At 42.0% G+C, this 19419-nt stretch overlaps 1 non-coding gene and 1 pseudogene across 1 annotated transcript; one reads left to right on the top strand and one right to left on the bottom strand.

Moving 5' to 3' along the window:
* The window catches only part of LOC115867787 (ras and EF-hand domain-containing protein-like), a 168876-nt pseudogene that overhangs the window by 118473 nt on the left and 30984 nt on the right, over positions 1–19419 (top strand).
* Positions 18351–18423, bottom strand: TRNAW-CCA (transfer RNA tryptophan (anticodon CCA)). Its single transcript has one exon. It is a non-coding gene; the product is annotated as a tRNA-Trp (tRNA).

Raw genomic sequence — 19419 nt, forward strand, 5'->3', positions numbered from 1 at the left:
TTACGGCACCTTCTACTCCAGGCCTCCTGGATGCACCTGAGCGGCACCTGAGCCATGACCCGAGCTGTTAGCCAGTTTGGCTTTCTCTATAGCAGTTTTTGTACTCCCTGTTTTCCTGCTACTACATAGAAAACAAGACATTGTTGTGCATTTATATTGCTGCACACAAATATTCATTGATGCCTACAATTTTACAAGCTCATTTGTTTGATTTTCAGACAGGGTCGTAGACTTTCTTATCTCTGATTGATGGAGAAATTTAGACCTAAAGACGTTAAGGGACTTGCCCAGTTAATAAAAGAGCAGCATTTAATCCCAGATGTTGTAAACTGAGAGTGAAAACTCTCGCTTTTTATATCACAGAATAAAATGATAAAATCATGAAAAATAAACTCTCTACTCTTATGACTCCGACAGAAATAACATAACATCAGGTTACTTAATTCTCAGGCGAAAGGGGATGGCTGCAGGTTTAGGGCATAGAGGGAAAGATAGTCGGGTTTTATTGAGATTAATTTCCATCTATCTCTGCCAGGAGTCTTGGTATGTCTTGAGCTATTTTCACTTCTTCCTCAGGCGCTACAGGCATGTTAATACGATAAAATGGTTTTCTGCTCTCTGGATTTCCGTTGAAATTTTATGGATCTCTGGCTGTCATTATTAGGAAGGTCTGAAAGGCATCATTTTGGTTGGCAGTTCACATATTTGAGACATATGACTCAGAAAAGGAAATAGCCCTGGAAGGCAGCAGTGGCCTGGCTCACCCATTCACCGCTTAGACCTGCAGGGCTGGGAGTCCTCACTTCCTCCTCCGGACAGCCTCTCCCCGCAGTTTGGAGAGTTCAAGAATACTGGGCATAGAAAGTGGCTCATTGCAGTATAAGATGGATTGTGTGGAGAAAGTGTGTGTGATACCATCTTTTCTATTATTTACAAATGAGTGAAAATGCAGTGTCTCCACCAAGGAAGTAGAAAAATTTAAACTTTGCTATAAGCCATATATACTTTGGATCATCTTTCATGTGTAACTTGGTTTAGGTCCAGCTAGTTAAAAAAGGTAACAATATTAAGAATAAGGAAAGGTAAGCCCACACCACATTTTACACACACACACACACACACACACACACACACACACACTGAACTACTTTTCAGAGTCGTCAAGTCTCAGCAGCAAATATATGATACAACCTTTAAATGATCAAAATGACCTTCTTAGGATCAGCATACAAACCAGGACTTAATATCATTGGTGACATTATTATTATCACAGTGCTTTTCCAACTCTTCAGAAGTTATTAAATTTAATAGCACCAATGTCATCTGGTAGACTTGTGTCCTAAGCCCCACCCCCATCTTCTGCGAGATTAACAGGTACAATATTTGCCTTCCTGTACTTGTTCAAGTGGAAAAGAAATAAACTGAGTTGCTTCATCTGATTGTTCACATGGCAGCCATCAGCTGTTTGGTAAATTGGGTTGCTTCTATTCCATGTCCTCATACAGCTGTTCACCTTCCCTTCCTCCCATTCAAATGTGATAAAAAATCTTTTGTTATTGACAGTGCTGTTGCCATTATTTCAGCCAAATTAATCCTGCAAACATCAGAGTGCCTGTTTTGTGCCAGGCACTGTCTTATGTACTGTCCTAGGTCCCTGGAGACAAAGAGAAAGAGGAGACGTAGTTCATGCCCTCAGGAAGTTCATAGGGTGGGTTAAACATTTCTCAAAACTTTCATTGAAGAAGTTGTAAAGGCAAGAGAGTTATTTGCAGGAAACACCGTGGATTGTGGGCATAGCCTGACACACTGCCCACAAGCAGGAGCTTTCTTTGAAGTCTTGAGTTTTTATCTTAAAAAAAATCATGCATTTGTTCATTTTACTCTATAATATATTGGGGCTTGTTTTAATCTAAAATGTTATATTTCCTTTCAAGGGGAAAATTGTCTCTCTGGGAAGGTGTGCCATTTCATCTGGTGGCTTAGTTTCCCACCTGGCACTCCATCTTCCCCCAGGTGACCCTGTCCCATGCCTATCCTAGGAGGATTCATGTACAGTTTGAGGAGAACAGATATCAGATAGTATAAGAATGTTTGGTTCCTGTAGAGGCAAAATGTGGTGGCGGTTTCCATTTCAAAGATCATTCAAGGTCTTAGATCAAAATATTAAGCAAATTTGGGTTAAATTCCTCAGTTATCAATAATTGCGATATTAGAGAGAAAATAACATTGCATTGGGAAAGAATAAAAATGGTCTCTGGGATGTGTTAACACATTCTTAAGTTCGTTTTCTCTTATAATACTGAGGGACTCCTTTCCTTAAAGGCTGGGGACGGGAGTGTCCGAGTGACCTGTTGAGTTGGGCAGGTGTGAATGGTCCAGAGGGTCAGGATGGGCCATCACCACTTCCTAGTAAGCTAGAACTAGGTCAGCCAGCAGGTGAAACCAGAATGGGCAAGGTGATGTAGCTGTGTAAGAGAATTCTGGAAGGAGGATTGTATCAGGCCAAGAAAAATCCATAACGTGGGGAGAGGATGTCTGGGGAGAAGCAGAGAGCAGATTTGTAATAACCTAGTCTAGCCAGTTTCTGGTGCCAGGGACATTCGCTTGGTGAAAGCAAGGTTTGTACCCAGTACAATAAGTGTACTCAATAAATATTTGCTGAATGAATCAAATAAGCCCGTGTTCTTTGATTCCTTGCTTCGTATACTGAGAATGTAGTTAGTTCATGCTGTGTGTGATCCCTTCATTTCTTTTGTTGGTTCCCTCCCTATACTTTCAAGTTCCTAGTGAGCGCTGGTGTGTTGTGAGATTGGCAAGGAGAGAAGGGTATAGGGTGTGTGTGTGTGTGTGTGTGTATGTATGTGTGTGTGCACGCACACGCACACATTGAGCATTTGACTGAGGCAAGGGCATAACAGGAAGTCATCTCTCTCCTCTGATCAGAGCTGAAGCTTTTCAGAGTTTTCTCAGTTCCATTTGTAGTGATAGCGATTGTCATTTGTTGACTGATTCACGTTGATAAATTAACTTGGAACCCCGCATTCTTAGAAACAGAAACACAAGGGTCCAGCTGGCACTGGAACCACAATGGGTTTGTGCACGGGCACTGGTTGTGCCACAATAGCCAGACCAGGGACAGACCCAGGGTGGGTGCATCTAGTGTAACAGGGGTTAGTGTGATTGGTGACCTGCCAGACAGGGCTAGGGTGGGATTCGTTCAGGTGCCAAAATTGGACCCATGCTGTCAGCTGTTTTACGTGATTTGCACCTTTTCTACACACACAATGTTGAAGAGGACTCTTTTGCTGAATAATTTAGAAGCAAGAAACTTAATGGAGAAGGAACCAAAACTACCCATGTGTGACCTGTGTATGGGTTGTCAAAATAGTTTACTTCAGCATGTCTGTACAACTATAAAGACGTTGACTAAAATAGAGAGGAAAAGGGCAACAGTTGAACACCGGTCCCACTTCACTAGATTTTTTAAAACACATAGCTACAAGTACACAGAGGCGTGGTTTCAGCATCGGTCAGCGTTTCCTTTACATTTCCCTTTCTTGGGTTCCACTTTAGGGCTTTTCCCTCTGATCATCTTCTTTTGCAATAGTGTAGTTGCTTCATAAACCCACTTTACCTACATGATGTGGTGCTTTGCAAGATGAGAACGGAAGAGAGGAGAGGTGGACGCAAAGAGAGAAATAAACAGAGAGTGACCTGGAGACACAGAGGGAGAGGGACAGGGTGAGAGGGGGCAGAAGACGAGCAGACGGATGGAGAGACACTGACTGATTGATTAGATAGTGCCTCAGTTTCCCTTCTCTTCCCACTCAATGAGAACGGCCCCGAGGCAGCTTGAGATGCGAGAGTTAAATCAGCTCTTCTCTGGTTGATCCCAGCTCTTGAGTATCTTCCAAATGTGAGCATCTGGGTGCTTTGGACTGTGTTTGTAGTGTTTGAAGATAAATATTTTTTTTTCACTCGTATGGCCAGTAATATCTTGTGCTCTCCAAGGAGATAAAGGTTTGTTTCAGCCTTGAGGCATGATTGTGGGTTGAGCCTCAGTCCTGGAAGAGTGTTTGTTTGTTTTTTTTAATACAGTATTTATTTATTTAAAAAGTGTATTTATTTAAATTTATTTATTTTTGACTGCATTGCATCTTCGTTGCTGCGCTCGGGCTTTCTCTAGTTGCGGCAAGAGGGAGCTAATCTTCGTTGTGATGCACGGGCTTCTCCTTGTGGTGGCTTCTCATTGTCGTGGCTTCTGTTGTTGCGGAGCACAGGCTCCAGAGCACAGGCTCAGTAGCTGTGGCACGTGGGCTCAGTAGTTGTGGCTCATGGGTTCTAGAGTGCAGGCTCAGTAGCTGTGGTGCTCCGTGGCATGTGGGATCTTCCCAGGCCTGGGCTTGAACCCCTGTTCCCTGCATTGGCAGGCGGATTCTTAACCACTGCGCCACTGAGTGTTTTTGACTGTGTGTAATGCTTTCCTTTGGCCCTGGCTTTGGGGCCTATCAGTGTGCTAGCCACAGGCTTTCCAGAGATTCTCTGCCTTTTATGCACTCAGAACTGGAGATATATAGAGACAGATGCATAAAGATCTATCTATCTATCTATCTATATCTTTATCTGTATATCTCTCTATATATCTTTATTTTCTAATTGTTGCTGGCTTGTTGCTTTTTGTTTTTTCCCTTCAATATATCCTCTGTCACAATTATGTGTGTCATTACTGCTGAGTGGGAGAAGCCTACCTGTCTGTGAAAACCACAGCCTACCTTGAACCTTCCAAACCTTGCGCCTGGGCCTGGCAGGAATCTGTGTGTGGCTTAGTTTTTCTGAGCTCTGCTTGCTGGTGGTGACCCCGTCTGGTTCTGATATTTGAGTTTCATCACAAGATAGTAACTTCTTTTTGGCCTCCTGGCCCCAGAAAGGTATTCTGGCCTGCTCTGACCCTCAGATCTCACTGTTTGTTCCGAGCTTTGCTGTCAGATTTTGATGAGAGCTTGTTTACTCTGCCTTATGGTGTGGACAAAAAGAGAAAGGCTTAGGGGCTTCCCTGGTGGTGCAGTGGTTGAGAGTCCGCCTGCCGATGCAGGGGACACGGGTTCGTGCCCCGGTCCGGGAAGATCCCACATGCCGCGGAGCGGCTGGACCCGTGAGCCATGGCCGCTGAGCCTGCACGTCCGGAGCCTGTGCTCCGCAACAGGAGAGGCCACGGCAGTGAGAAGCCTGCGTACCGCAAAAGAAAAAAAAAAAAAAAAAGAGAAAGGCTTAAAATGAGGTATCATTGGAAGACTATGCTCTAAGAGCCACAGACTCTTCTCTGGCTTGGCTTTTAACCTGAAGTTTTCATTTACTCCTATCCTGAATCACTGTTCAAATTCACAGTCGTACTACTCCTGTCACTTTGAGCATGTAAACATCTTTACCTGTTTCTCAGTTACTTCCCAGGTTACATGATCTTATTTCATTTGTAAAATGGAAGTAGTTGAAACAGGCTAATGTGCTGTGAATGGAAGCTTAGAGGCTGACGGTGGAGAGAGCTTTTAGGTGATGGGGAAGGTTAGGATGCTGTAGTGATTCAGATGTCTGCTTTCTTCTCCTAAGAGGGTATATACAATACCTTCTTGCTTCATGTGTAGCTTGGTAAAGCTTAGGTAGGGCCTGACTGCGGTATATTGCTGGAAGGAAGAAATGGGAAGAGATTATTTATCATGGTACTCGGGCTTCTCCTATCTGACTGTTAGTCTCATACCATGTTGTAAAATGGGAAGTAAACACTGTTTCCCAGAGGAAAGTTGTAATGGTGGAATGACACATATGATTTCATTGATATTAGTTCCTCAAAAAAACAGTTTCATGGGACTTCCCTGGTGGTCCAGTGGTTAAGACTCCGTGCTTCCAGTGCAGGGGGCAGGGTTCAGTTCCTGGTTGGGGAACTAAGATCCGACATGCCGCACGGCCCAGCCAAAAATTTAAAAAACAAACAAAAAAACAGTTTCATTGCTTCAACTGGTAAGTGTTTGGCGTCTTCCAAATTATAATTGCTTTTGTCAGAGTAATTATAAAAAGAGGAAAGTGAATTTAAACCTTAAGGCCTTCATTTGTATGTCTTATAAAGATATATAGATGCAGTAGCTCAGACATGTTTCTTTAATTCCCTCAGTGTTCATGTGCCTGCCAGTGTCCCAGGCACTAGAGTGACCCTGACCTTCAAGAAGCTTATTGTTTCACCTTTTAAAATATCTAGGAGTTTCTAACACCTGAAGGACCTGGGATGCAGTATAATAAATGGAAAAATACCTCTGGTCACATCCTTGGACTATGGACATTTCATGTCAAGAATGTTTCTCCAATCAGGGGCCCTTTGGGTCTTGTATGCTTGGGAGTCTTAGAAGACTAAACATTTTTGTTTTTATTTTATGTTATCATTATATGATAATATAAAACAAATTATTTGGAGCACATTTGCAATCACCTGGATGACCCTTGCATGACAGATCTGGCTACAGCATTTCAAAACCTGCCTCTTTGTTTCAGACTGGTTATGCGGCACCCACAGCCCCACTTGTCATGGGCTGATGAGGAAGGCACAGCAGTGGGCTTAGTAAGTGATGTGTCCGTGTAAAATGAAACTGATTGACAACATAGAGTGTTGGAGTCTCTGTGTTCTCAATGGATAAGTGATGTGTAAAATGAAACTGATTGACAACATAGTGTTGGAGTCTCTGTGTTCTCAATGGAAAAGTGATGGGGAATGGGGTTTTGATCTTGTAAATGTAACTGGAAAGTGCAGCACACAAGCTGTGTGTCAGTGCCTACTGACATTAGCTGTGGGGATGTAGTTTCAGTGGAAGTGCATCCCTTGTTGGATTAAATGAATGTTGTTAATTATCATTCCATTGATTTTCAAACGTGTGTTGGGCACATTGTTTTGGAACTATAAGTATAATTAGTTTATATCTGTTTATGTTTGTTCATAGTTCGTAACATGATATAGACAATATTTACGTCAACTCTGCAATCCATAGGGGATATTTTCTTTAATAAGGTCTACATGTTAGTCAAGTGTGAGAAATACTGTTCTAAAACGACTTGAACTCCTCAAGAACTATAAAAGATTGAAAACATTAGTTTCTCCATTTTTCATTACTTATTGATCTTGTCCATCATTTAAATTGAGGGCAAAGATATTGTGGAAGAAGTTCATCTTAAATTGGTCCCAGTCTTAAGGATCATGTTTGTCATTTGCCCACAGAAGAAACTCTTCGTGCTTTTTTCCTATGTCATTCATTTTAATCACTTCATTTAAAAAAGATTTTTTTTTGTATCCACATGTGCCTGGGACTGTGCTAGGAACTGGGTGCTTAAAAATCATACCCAGTCGAAAATCAAAGTTTCTTGGCCAGTTGCTCGCTCTCCAGAGGCACCAGGGAGTGTAATGAATGGGAAGAATCATGAGGTGGATGGTCTGGGTCCAGGTCTCACTGGGGGTCGGAAATCAAGCACACCTACTAAATTCAGGCAGTATTTTCCTCTCTTCAGTAGAGACATTATCTCCACTTATCTTGTGTGGTGATGATACAGTTTCAACAAGAGAGATTCTAGGTCCTGGTCAGATTATCTTCAGGTTGCCATCTTCACCATCCCGTGGGCTGTGACTGATGTCACGGAGAGGGGCTCACAGACTCAGAGGCCTCCGCGGCCAGGCAGATAGCACTGACCCGATAGAATGGAGTTGGGGCCCGGTAGCAGCCTCTGCTTTATCTGCTGGGGGGACGGACAGATGTTGACAGGCAGGATATAGGCCCAGTGTTGCCAGCGATGCCAGCTTATAAAGGATGGGGAAACATCCAGCTTTTAAGTAGAAATTTCTAATTTTCCATACTCCGTGAGGTGGGAAAGATACCATTTCCAGTTTGCAACCCCTGTTTCCTACCTGTGAATATGCCCTGGTAAATTCAAGTGTCAGTTGTGATCCTGCTTTGAAGATCGGTGAACATGTGGTTCCATGGTGCCCTTAGACCTTTAATCATGTTACTTCTTCCCCTTTCAAGTTTGTGGGATCATATTTTGACCCAAAGATAGTCTATCTTTACTCTCTTTTTTGCTCTTGGATATTCTTGTCATTTCAGGGTTACCTTGTTCAGGCTCAGCCGGTGGTGCTGTACAATATTTTCTACCTCCAGATTATGCTGCCCTGATAGGTGTGTCCTTGGGGGAGGAGGGCTGAGCTCTGAAAGCACTGAGATATCCAGAACACCTTTTCCCCTGATGTCTTTCCTTCTCTTCATTTGAAGCTGGAAGTACTTGTCTGTCACAGTTTTAAGACAGGTAAAGAAATTAATTGGAATGGAATGATTTCTGATCAAAAATAAGGGAATTTAGTGATGAGAGGTCATATTTTCTGGTACCACAATGGTGTTTCCTTTCATTGCTGGAATATTTTGTCCTTCAGGCAAAAAAAATTTTTGAGGAGATGAAAAGATGCTCACCATCACTAATCATCAGAGGAATGCAGATCAAAACCACAGTGAAATATTGCCTCATGCCTGTTATGATGGCTGTTATTAAAAACACAGAAGGTAATAAGTGCTAGTTAGAATGTGGAGAAATTGGGAACCTGTACACTGTTGGTGGGAATGTAAAGTGGTGCAGCCACTATGGAAAACAGTATGCAGGTTCCTCCAAAAAATTGAAAATAGAACTACCATATGATCCAGCAATCCCACTTCTGCATGTATATCCAAAAGGATTGAAATCAGGATCTTGAAGAGATATCTGCACTCCCATGATCATTGCAACACTATTCACAATAACTAAGAGCTGGAAATGGCTGAAGTGTCCATTGACAGATGAATGAATAAAGAAAATGGGGTGTATACATACAGTGGAATATCATTCAGCTTTAAAAAAAAGAAGGAACTTCTGCAGTATGTGACAACATGGGTGAACCTTGAGGACATTATGCTAAGTGAAATAAACCAGTCACAAAAGGACCAATAATGTATAATTCCACTTACATGAGGTATCAAAATAGCCAGCTCTTAGAAAGTAGAATGGTGGTTGGCAGGGGTTGGGGGATTGGGAAATGAAGAGTCGCTGTTCCGTGGGTTAGAGAGTTTCAGTCGTTCGACGTGAACAAGCTCTAGAGATCTGCTCTGCAACAGTGTGCATGTAGGTGACAGTACCGCACACTTACAAGTTTGTCAAGAAGGTCGATTTCATGTTATATGTTTCTTAACCACAAGAAAAGAAAAACTATGGAAATATGAAATTTCTTTTTTATAGAGATAAGAAATTTGGATAGCTACAGAAGCTCTGTGTCTTGTAATTTTTGTCAGCCCCAAATACAGGCTCCGTCAGGAGTTTCCCCTTAAATGTACTCATACCTGTCCTTTTCAGGTGACCAGGCAGAAATACTCCAGTTAAAGAGTTTCTGAGAGCTCCATCCCCGCCCCCTGCCACCGCCCCACACTGGTAGCAACCACTCTCTTCAATTTCATTTTTTTTTTTAATTTCAATTTTTAAAAATTTTGGGGGGACATTCTGAGGAATGTTCAGCCATGATACCCTCTTGTGATCACTTACAACTACACAGTTATGGAGCACGCTCAAGTGGCCATTTTGTCATAATGGTATCTCTGACCTAGAGTGTTTTTGTTTGCTTGTTTGTTTTAATGTCTGGCTAGAAAACAAAAAAGTGCAAGTGAGTTATTCATTTTGAAACCTGAATGCAGTGGTGGAAGTCTCCCCTGCTGTGAGCCACCTGTGGCTGCCTGGTCCTGAGGTGGAGGGTCAGGGGGTTGAGGCAGCATGTGCTGGCTTCTTGCCCATCTCCTTAGGCGTGCTGGCCGCACAGTTCATCCCCTGATGTGACACAGTCACGTTGTAATTCTTGCTCCTATAGAGCAGAGTTACAGTCTGCTCTGGCTGAGGCAGAAGAATTTCTGAGGAGTCAACTGACATTTGCTTAGAAAATCCGTGTTTTAGGACATTTGTATGTCATGTTTTCTGACAGACATGCCGTAAACTAGTGTTAGTGTTGGTGATGCAAATACTTTTTCTTTTCCTCCTTGGGGATCTGTTGGCATAGCCTGTACTTCAGTCTGGCAGATATGAGTAGCTTGGGGATGTTAATGAATGAATTATAGCGCATGCATTTTTGCTCTAACGTAGTATGTGCATTCCAGAAAAACCTAATATTCTGCAAACACACACAAGACATATATAAAAAAAAGTAGGAATGGGGCCGACCTCTCCCTATCTGTACAGCTTGGCAACCAGAATACTCAAAAACAGTAGCAATCCTAATAAGATATAAGCACAATAAAAAAAACCCTACGTTACATTCTTAATAGACAGAGACATGCAGCAGTCCAGAATACCAGTCCAGGATAAACTGTAGATGTTTTAAACAGTGAAAATATAGGATTTTGCAGTTTATTTATTTATCTTTTTACGGTGAAGGTAACTTGATGGATGGAAGTATATGGGTTGTGGCTGCCAAGTTACGGGAACAAGGACAAAATGAACAAACACAAAGCATGTGGAATGTCTGTGTCGGGAAGAAGTCCCCGGGGAGTGGGCAGTGTGCCTAGCACTGGGTTCACTTGCAGCCGGCTGCCTTCAGTGGCGGTAATAGGCTTGCGTTGGGTGGCTGTTACTTGGGCGCAGAGCACTGACATGCTGGGAAATGCAACTTCCACTTCTGCATCTCTCACCTATTGACCTAGGGGACGAGCTAATTGATGCTCTAGGAACATGTACTCTGTCTGAGCAGTCCTAGTCTTGAGTACAAATTCATGGGAGGCTAAAGGAAGGCACCGAGCCAGAAATGAGCGTTAGATTGATTCCATGTGTACAGATCTGGAGGTTTTATATTGGTCTAAAAAGATAATGTATTGCCTCTCTCCTAAAAGATTTCAGTGAATAAGCTGTCTTTGGACTAATAAAATCTGTCCACAGAAGTCCTCTGATCTAGTAGACAGGCTGTTACAATCCTAATGAGCCCTGTGAGAATTAAAATGTTATATTATGTGAGCATTTGGGCCCTTAAAAAGTGACCTATTCTGTTGAATGATATTTAAAATTAAAGTTCTCATTCAGCAGCTGAATAAGAATTCAGTTCTTCTTGAGTTCAACTTATTCAACCAAGTAAGCTGAATAATCTTACTCAACTCTTTTAAGCAGTGCTAACATATATTCACTGTGAAGCTGGTGTATTTGTTTATGTGATTAACTCCAACGAAAGTACAATGACATAACCCATTATGTTAGGGTTCTCCAGAGAAACAGAACCAGTAAGATGTGAGTGTGTGTGTGTGTGTGTGTGTGTGTGTGTGTGTGTGTGTGTGTGTGTGTGTGTGTGTGTAGAGGCGGGGGCTGGGGGTGGATTTATTTTAAGGAGTTAGCTCACACAATTGTGGAGGCTGGCAAGTCTGAAATCTGCAGGCTGGGCCGGTAGGCGGAGACTCAGGGAAGGCAGTGGGCTGGCAAAATTCCCTCTTCCTTGGGGATGATCAGTTTTCATTTAAAGGTCTTCAGCTCACTGGAAGAGGCCTGCCCACATTATGGAGGGTAATCTGCTTTATTAATCTCATGTACAAAAGACCTTCACAGCACCGTCCAGACACGTACAACCAAATACGTAAGCACTGCAGCCCAGCCAGGTCGACACGTAAAATTAACCATTGCAGCTACTAAATAAAATGTTTTTCAGATACTCTACTTTCGAGATTCCCTATGTTACGGGAATGTTTTGGAGAGATCAGAGAGCATTTCTTTCTTTTTTTTTTTTTTAATTGCTTCCATCTTATAAAATACACACCAGAAAATTTTCATATATTTATTTGAATCTGGGAAAAATCCCTATACATATGTTATATTCCCCTTGTACCCCTTCCAAATGCCTAAACACTTGAAAACCACATACCAAGTTTCTGGGGAGGCTTTAAAGTTACTAACATTTTTCTATCTGCCAGTAAAAGGCTTGTCCTATCTGTATTCATGGCTCTGAGATGCCCTGGGAGAAGAGGGCTTACTCACCCTGGTGTCTACCCCTCCATTCTCACCCTACAACCTCACTCTTCATGAAAATATTCGTAACTGCAAACTGAGCCCCTCATGGAAGAGACATCTTGGATCTAAGCAGCCTCTCAGCCATCTGGCAAGTCACACCAGCACTTTCCATTGCTGCACTTTCCCAGGCAAACTAACTGCTTGCTTGCTCACTTCCTTTCTTTCTTTCCCTTCTTCTCCCTCCCTCCCTCCCTCCTGTAAGTGCTATGGGAAAGGCACTATGCTAACAAGTCCAAAGGTGAAATTTTAATGAGAAACAGAACAAAACTCCCTAGAGTAGGAGCAGGTTTTTACTTTACTGTCCCCAGCTACTAGTTTTTGTCCCTGAGTTGGTAGAGCTAATAGGGACGCAATTTGAGAGGCTTTGGGAAGCCAAGAGTGTTCCACCAGATATGGGTCCTAAAACTTCCATGCTCATATTCCCGGGATGAGGCATTCCTCAGCACCCAGGAGCTTGGCAGGCACAGGTTTTAAATCACGTCTTTGCTCAGGCTCTGCAGCTCGAGGCCTCACTCAAGCAGCATTGGCCACACCTGGGAGTTTTTCTAGACATGCAGGCTCTAGGTCCCACCACAGACCTACTGAGGCATCTGCATTTTAACGGGATCCCTGGGAGATTTGTGTGTGTATTAAACACTGCTGAGGAAATGAGAAACGGGGAGGGCGTGGTGTGTGACCACACTTGGTCGGGAGTTGCTTTTCAAAAGATAGAAAAGCCCCAGAAAGAGAATGTGGAACTGAGGGAGGAAAGATAAACATCATGTGCTTCAAATTTTGCCTGGGGTTGCCTCTGGTTACTTGAAATCTGAATTGTGAAGTGTTCATGATTGGATTTACCACGAAGACAAGAAATTTATGCTTCATCAAGTATACTGTGTAATGTTTTGTGAATGCATTCTTCAGAGACAAATACACATACAGAAAAGGGCACAGAGCTTGGTGTACAGCTTGCTGAATCTTTCCCGATGGAATGCTCGCATATTCAGCATCCAGGTCAGGAAACAGCATGTTACTTAGAAGCTCCCGTGCTCCCTTCCAACCAGTCACTACAGCCCCTCCCTGACCCCCCAGGCACAATCTCTTGCCTGCTCTTTTCCTTACTCCATGGGTTTGGCTTCTTGCACTCAACATTATGCTTGTGAGCTTGTTGTTGTAGATCTGTCATTTCCATTGCTGTAGAGTATTCACTGTGTGAAGATATCACAATTCATTTATCCATTTTACTATTAATGGCCATTTGGGTACTTTCTACTTTGTGGCTGTCACGTAGAATGCTGCCATGGGCGGTCTGTCACATGTCTTTTGGTAAGCATATGGAGTCCCCCAGTGCCTTGCTTTTAATAACTGTTTGCAAAATACCTTCAGCTTTCCTTGCTAACTCAGGGTCATCATTATGAAGCTGAGTTTCATCCTGGACTGTAGTATAGTGATATCCTCAGGATTTGGGTGGTGGTAGTTCAGCTTGGCTTTTTGAGTTCCTGTGTGCATTTTCTGTTTTTGCTGTCAGGCTGCCAGGTTACAATTTACTATTGTTGGTTCTTTCTTCCTTCCTTCCTGAGTACCTTCGTTTGCTGAAGACTCAGAAAGCAAAATGATCAGATATACTAGAATTGAGTGTTCAACCCCCTTGAATGTAGTCCTGTGCCAAGGAGGGGTGTCTCACAGGGTGCTGTTCATCCTTTCCTGACTTTCAGTCTTCTTTTGGATTCTTCATGGTGCCAGATATGTGAGTTTCAGATGACTGGAGTGCTGCCATCATTTTGAAATTGGTATTTTTTGCAGTTTTATTCCTTTTCTGTTTTTATGTATATTTTAACTCCTTTCCCCCTTTTGTTCATTTTGAACGTTCCCCAAAGCAGACACTGTAGTTCTAAATTATCTTTGTAGAAATTATGTCATTTAGAAAGGTAAACACAAAACATGGATATATAATATTATGAATACATGTGAGAAGTAGGCGTCTAGCCAAGAGTGGGCATAGTCTTATGCTGATATGAAGCCATAAGCAAGATGTGGGCTTGCACCTGTGTCTTCAGCTCCCAGCCCAATGGTTGGTCATTGAGATTATCTTTAATGCTTTTTCTTTTTGAGTCTTGGGAAAATGCTACAAAAACTGTACATGGAGGTAAACAGATACTGCTGCTTTGTGGGTTCTCCTTGTCCACTCAAGCAGATTATTGTAATAACTTTATTATGGCTCCTTCTTTAGTACCACTTGCATTTAAAGAAGCCATTCAGCATGTATTTCTGTTTTGTTTAGTAGCTTTTAAGCCAGTTGTACTGCCCAAAAGGGATGTTATCCACACAGGTGAGAGAGGGTAGCTCATACCTCAGGGAACCAGAACTGGAAACCAGTGAAGTTCTGGGATGAAAAATGTAAATAGAGATAAATGTAAATACACAGCTGACTGAAATTGCTTTTTCCTTATCTGATGAGCCAGTGAGTTAAGTGGTGACTCAATTAAGAGAAGACTGACTTTTTTTGTTGTTATTAATTAATTAATTTATGTATTTGGTTGCGCCGGGTCTTGGTTGTGGCATGCAAACTCTTAGCTGCGGTATGCATGTGGGATCTAATTCCCTGACCAGGGATCAAACCTGGGCCCTCATGCATTGGAAGCGTGGAGTCTTAACCACTGCGCAACCAGGGAAGTCCCAAAGACTGACTTTTCTTTTCTTGGATCTCCTGAGGGGTTGAGGTCAGATTCCTTCAGGAGATAGTGTTTGCAGATCTGAAGGTTGTTTGCTCTTTTAGTGGGCTGTAGCTCTGGGAGCACAAAAGTGGACTAGTTTTCAGGGCAAATGATCCTGGTATAGTGTGAAAAAGATTTTAATAGGATTTTTGGCTACCTTCTTTTTTTTTGTTGTTTTTTTTTGTTTTTTTTTTGTTTTGCGGTACGTGGGCCTCTCACTGCTGCGGCCTCTCCCGTTGCGGAGCACAGGCTCCGGACGCGCAGGCCTAGCGGCCATGGCTCACGGGCCCAGCCGCTCCGCGGCATGTGGGATCCTCCCGGACCGGGGCATGAACCCGCGTCCCCTACATCGGCAGGCGGACTCTCAACCACTGCGCCACCAGGGAAGCCCCGGCTACCTTCTTTTTAAAAGCACATTCCAGAAAATCACCCTTCGGTTCTTTAGAAAATCAAATGAAAAAGTAATTAAAATTTCCTGCAGGTTTCTGGGGAAGCAATGAAGTGGAGAGTATCTCAGGAAACTTCTACCATGTGGAAAATACACCCCAGGCATCATTGAATGAGATGATGTCTCAAAGGGTTTTAACTGTTGAAATGTTGAAATTGAAGATGTCAACAACATTTTGTTTTAAAGGGGAAATGTGTTGAAGAAAATTTGTAAGAAAATCTCTATAATTTTGCTTTAGTTTGATATTTTTTGGTCTATCTGCATAAAACAGAGAGACTGGAAAACGATTATTGGTTTATATTTGTGTTTGAAGGTTAGGTAGCAGGGTAGGTAGGTAAAAATCAATGATTTTTCAATTAAAAGTAGATCAAAGACTTCTTTTTGTGAAACGTTTTTTGTATAGTAACTAAACAAACTCTACATGTGTACAGATAGTTTTAAGATAGTTCAAAGATATCATAGAAAAGAAATTCTCATTTAATTACATGATTTTTCAGAGCAAACTCTTGTAACCTTTGAGAAAGACTTTTAAGAAGGCCAGAGCAGGTTGTACACAATCTCCAACAGATTTTCTTGCCAGTATCATATATACTCAAGTGTAAGGTCAAGATTTAACTGTTGAAGAAAATTCGGCTATAGCGTATGCACCCAACAGTTATTCTTCCACAATATCAATAATAATATAGTTAAATGCCAATCATGCAATAGTTAGTAGTAGGTGTTCAATATATATTAAATATGAATTCAAGAAATACATTTGCTGCTGAGTGAACAGCTAGAATGTACTTATATCCCAGAATATTCTAATTTTAGGAGAGGAAATGAGCTCTTTACTGGTACTCATGATTCTATGGTACATTAAGACGTCATTGGGAGATTTAGAAAGACAAGCAAGTCCTTACCTTCTGTAGAAGCTGGTGGTGGGTAATCTATGTTACGCAGGATTTTAAGTCCATTTTCATCTACATAATCACGTGACTTAATTTGTGGGGACTTACATACATATAATAATGTTTATAAACTTAAACATAAATATTCTTTTGTTAAAAATGCATCCTAGTTTGTTATTGAAATATATTTAGGATTCACAACATTGTTTTCGCCATTCAGCCAGAGTTCCGATTTCAGTAACCTCGACCCATAAAAACACAAATCTGAGGTGGAAGAAAACGAAGGGATCTCTGCATATCAGAAATATTAGTTACAGATCCCTGCAGGACAGACAGTTTCTCCAGCTGATACGTTTTTAGTCTTTTCAGCTTTCTTAGTGTAGGTTATATAAGAAATATTGGGCACCTCCCCCATTCGAAACAATGTAAAAGGAGAAGGAAAAATGAAGGAGAAGGCAACCAGCAGGTTGAAGTGGAGCGTATGCTCTTGCCTGTAGATTTCAGATGCAATGTGTTGTGCTTTCTAGAATCTCTCCTTTCTCACTGTGTTCAGAAGGGGATTGACCCTTTTCAGCTTGTCAATCAGATTTCCCATCGTTTGTCTCCTTCCTGACCCTGTGCCCGGCAAGGGTCCCCTGCTCCTTCCTCACCACTGTGTTCTTTACCCTCCCTGCAGCAGAGTCCTTCACCTGCCTCAGATCCAGTACAAAACGCCGCCTTCTTCACTTCACCTCCCACTGTGTCCTTCCCTGGGCTCCGACCTCATTTATTCATTAATGCAGGATCTGTTGCTGGTCAGATCTCTGGGTGCTGCAGGGGGTATGGAGACTGATAGGGTAACTGGGAAGATAAACATCCACAGAAAACTCAGTACACAGAGCTTCAGATAAAATGTGGCAGGGGAAGGGATTTCTTGTTGAATCAGGGCAGGCAGGCAGGCCTCATGGAACAGGTGACTTTTGGGAGAGACTTGACTGATGTGCAGGGTTTGATTTCTAGATAGGAAATGCAAAGAGTTTTGGTTTTGATCAGAGACTGATATTAAAATATACTTTGAGGGGCTTCCCTGGTGGTGCAGTGGTTGAGAGTCCGCCTGCTGATGCAGGGGACACGGGTTCATGCCCCGGTCCGGGAAGATCCCACATGCCGCGGAGCGGCTGGGCCCGTGAGCCACGGCCGCTGAGCCTGCGCGTCCGGAGCCTGTGCTCTGCAACGGGAGAGGCCACAACAGTGAGAGGCCCGCGTACCGCAAAAAAAAAAAAAAAAAATATATATATATATATATATATATATACTTTGACTAGGGAGGGATAAAGCTGTTTCCCAGCTCTTCAGTCTCAAAAATTGAAAAAAAAAGTAGTTAAGGGATGGGATGATGTGAAGTCAACCAAGATAATATATTTGTCTCCTCTGTTGAAAATTTATGTATTATGTGTTGGGTGCTGTGCAAAATATTTGAGGACAGTGAGAACATAAGAGGGTTTAGAAGATGGGACGTTTGAAGGAAATGAGATAGGAGAGTAGAGTGGCCGTAGAAATGGTTCTCCAAACCAGAATTTTCTTGTGAATAAAATGAGCGGAACTAATTTGACAGTGTCTTTGAAGAGTAGAAATGTTTTATTTTGATGAAGTCCAATTTGTCCATTTTTTCTTTCACAAATCATGCTTTTGGTGTTTAAGAAATCTTTGCCTACCCCAAGTTTGCAAAGATTTTCTCCTATGTTTCTTCTATTAAGTTTTATTGTTTTAAGTTTCACATTTAGGATCCATTTTGCAAGGTATGGATCAAAGTTCATTTTTTGCATGTGCATATCTAATTGTTTCAGCCCATTTGTTGAAAAGACTATCTCTGCTGGATTGCTTTTGCACTTTGTCCAAAATCAGCTTCCTGTATTCGTGTTGGGTTTATTTCTGAGCTCTCTGCTCTGTTACATTGATTGAGTTGTCTATCTTTATGCCAGTGTTACATTGTCTTGATGACCATTGCTTTATGATAAGTCTTAAAATCAGGTAGTGTTAGTTCTTCAACTTTTTTATTTCTCGAAGTTGTCCTGGCTATTTTAAGTCCTCTAATTTCCATAGAATCACGTTGTCAGTTTCTAAAAATACCCCAAAAAACAACAACCCCCAAAACTAAAAAACAAAGCCTGCTGGGTTTCTTTCTTTTTAATATTTATTTATTTATTATTTATTTATTTAGGCTGTGCCAGGTCTTAGTTGCGGCATGCATGTGGAATCTAGTTCCCTGGCCAGGGATCGAACCTGGGCCCCCTGCATTGGGAGCTTGGAGTCCTACCCACTGGACCACCAGGGAAGTCCCCTGCTGGGGGTTTGCTTGGACTTCAATTGCATCTAAAGATCAATTGGGGAAGAATTGGCATCTTAATAATAAATAATGAACAAACCTGGTATATTCTCCATTTATTTAGGCCTTGTTACACTCAATTCCAGTAGTTATAAACTTAAAACTTTATTTGAATACTGCACATAGGATATAAATTTCCATAATGTGTTAAGAGAAAAAAAATTCCAAGTTATCTGGACTCATGAGAGCTTCAGCCCCTGACCTCCTGGGGTGCCCTTCTGCCATTCTCTGCACCAGGGGTGACACATATGAGAAATACCAGCATAAGGGGCAGCACGTGCATAGAAATTTGCAGGTGATGTGATTTGAATTTAGATAAGGTGTAAGCGCTTGGAAAAACAGTAAACCCACCAGGACTTCCTGAGTCCTGATGACATGATAGGATTCAGGCAAGCACTGGGGCCCTTGGCTGTGCCAGTAGCTTTTAATTAAACACAACAGTAATTAATTAGCTAGTTAATTGATGTGTTACAGCCCTCTTATCACAATTGAGTAGTGGTCATAGAGGTGTCACCCCAGGTGACGTGTATAAGTAGGTTGCGAGATTCCTCAATTCTTTCACTCTTGTAGGTTTCCATTATGGAAGTACTGGGCATCTAAAGTTTGGTTACTCCCCTTATCTCTTCTCACCATCTCTGTAGGAGACTTGGGATCAGCCTTTTTGACGCAAAATGTTTCTCACCCACAGGATTTTGAAGAACCTATTTAAGTGAACAAAATCTTTCTTTTTTTTTTTCTTTCAGGAAAAATGCAAAGCTGAGGAAGCCCTCAGTGACCTCAGACTTCAGCGTGAAACAGAAGTGGGAGATCTACAGTGACAATAAAGAAACTCAGAAAGGTAGGTATGTGGCAGCTGGACTTTGAGGGATACCATCAGTATCTCAGTGTGTCTAAATTATTAGCAGCTAAAAATATATGGAATCATATTGAAGCAGCAGATGGATC

This window comes from Globicephala melas, chromosome 6, assembly GCF_963455315.2.
Source record: "Globicephala melas chromosome 6, mGloMel1.2, whole genome shotgun sequence".
In the NCBI taxonomy this organism is placed as follows: domain Eukaryota; kingdom Metazoa; phylum Chordata; class Mammalia; order Artiodactyla; family Delphinidae; genus Globicephala; species Globicephala melas.